Raw genomic sequence first — 2,514 nt, forward strand, 5'->3', positions numbered from 1 at the left:
GTTCGTCTTTCGATGGTATGTAGCGTTTACCGTTGGCCGATGGATATTCTTTAGTTAAGTTATCAACTATCTTTACTTTAGTTTCTTGGTCAACGTCATCGTCAAATTGAGACAAGACAGACACTTCATCTGTCAAATACCATAAATGCTGGCAAAACTTTTGTAAAGCTGTCTTTGAGATATTTTTATCGATTATTTCGTAAGCCTTCATGGCTTTTAAAAAGCATAAGTCTTGGAATGGTGCTTTAACAGCTAAAATACATTGCAGCCAAGGCTTGCCGTAGGATGTCACGATGAACGGGCAGACGTCTAACAAAGCTGCCTTATCCTTATTTGAAATTCGTAATTGAGAGCTAAGTAATGAAATTTTTAATGAATAAATTGCTCTTGCCATCCATCGGGCTTGGTGCATTGCCCGTGGAGGCCGGATTCTAATTTTGTTCTGTGTATCTCCGCCAAGAAATATTATTGAAAGCTCAATTAATTCTTGATAATAATCTCTAGCGATATCTTTAGTCAATTCAGGTTGGTAAAATGCTAATAGTTTATCAATTTCTGATCTACTCAGGCATGATAACTTTTCAGTACTGACCTGTATTTTCTGGGAATCGATATTTTTCCAGTTTTCTCGAAACTTTTTCAATAAAGGTATATCGGGGCTTGTAGTTACCTGGGGAATTTTAGCTTCAAATACACCTTTTAATACCAATTCGTAGATATGATGACGGCAAGCAAAAATAAGCATCTCTCTGTCTAATTTCTGTTCTAGAAGCACACAGGCCCCATTAATACGACCTGTGTTTGAAGCCGTTGTATCACAACCAAGGATATGCACTTTATCTGCAAGATTCCAGTCAATGATAGATTTCCAAACTGCCTGTGACTGTTCGCATTTTGAAGAACTGTCCAATTTTGGCACAGCAATGAGTTGTTCTTTATTATCATACGAAATAACTATTGGGAGACGTTCTTCTTTAGATTTACATATGTACGTGTATCTAAAGCCGGTAAAAGTTTTCCATCCCAGTGAACAGTTACAGTATCCGGAACCTCGTTTTGATAATAATCCTTAATAGCTTCTGCGCGCTCTTTTCGCTTTTCCTTGCGAATTCTTTGAATGGAAGACTTGCTAATAGGAAATTCGTCAGTGTTATGTCCAAGTGCCTCAATAGTCGCTGCAATAATAAACACAGAATGTCGCATACTTAACTGACACCTATCTAATGCTGCCCCTAATTTTGGAGTAATGAATTTTTTTCTTATATAAGTTTTACTAGTACCGTGCTGTGTCGTGTCAGTTGGAATGAACAGATTTTCTTGTAAATCAATTACTTCAGAATCGGAAGATACATTTTCTTGTAGGGGCACTGAAGATGATGTCGAAGATGTTAATGATGAAACATATTTAGCCCGCCTCTTTTGCTCAGGTTTCAAGCAAGGTTTCTAAGACGTGACTTCTCCTCCTTTTCTGTAAATTTTTTGTCCACTCCAGCCAAGTGACCAAGTCGACCTGGTTGTCTCTGTTGCTGCAAGAAGACTCTATGTTCATTTATCTTTATTAACTGTAGCGCATCCGCGTGTGCAATATCAAACAAGTTATCTTAATTTGTAACAAACTCTTATCGACGCTGCTCAAAAACTGCTTGTGTTTTGTTTGCATTTTTTTGTAAATCTCGCCAAACTTGGTACAAGGTTACCAATTTTTTAACACAGTTAGGAAATGATTTAATCGGTATACGTGCCTTTTCCCAATAGATAATACACTCACGAATAGTAAGGTTAGCACTTTCAAACAAACAAACAAAAGAACTTTACCTTCCATAACTCTAACTCGAAGTTTTCTCTCTAACTAGTTTATATATGTATGTATATATGAACATACAAAATGGATATTAATTTTATATTAAATAATAAACTCATTGATTACGGTACTTACAGTGATGCGCTATATAAATTGGCAAAAAAGAAAATCCGCAAATAGTAATTACCGGTCCATATGTTTAGAAATTCTTTCTGATGGATTGTAATTTACAGTTGCTTCTTTACGTGGGGTGCCTGAAAAGTGTAATAAGATCAGTGGTCAGCACGAGAGGAATTGTGTCTGTGTAGGTGAGCACGAAAGAAATGATACCCAGTGAGAACTCTGTAACCTTATATTTTGATAATGTTTTCTATTTTTTCATAAAACATGGATTTTTGTCCTCATTTATTTATTTTAGCTATTAAAACAAATATATTAGATCATAAAAGCCTTATCTTTCCTGTCTTTAAACAGTTTAAAACTTTATATGTAAGACATAAAGGTCAACCCACACCGGAGCAGTCAAAAACGTCTTTCTATAACTGCCCATAGGTACATATGGGCCAACCCACACCGAACAAGACGAAATCAAAAGGCATGTTCGATCCTTGACTTTCGAAGAGATGTTGTCGAACTTGTTATGTACATATGTTCATAGTAGTGATGTGCGATATTGCTCTGATCACTGTGATTTTTTATTGCTATTGCATGTA

The sequence above is a fragment of the Zeugodacus cucurbitae genome, chromosome 3 (assembly GCF_028554725.1).
Source record: "Zeugodacus cucurbitae isolate PBARC_wt_2022May chromosome 3, idZeuCucr1.2, whole genome shotgun sequence".
Classification (NCBI taxonomy): Eukaryota; Metazoa; Arthropoda; class Insecta; order Diptera; family Tephritidae; genus Zeugodacus; species Zeugodacus cucurbitae.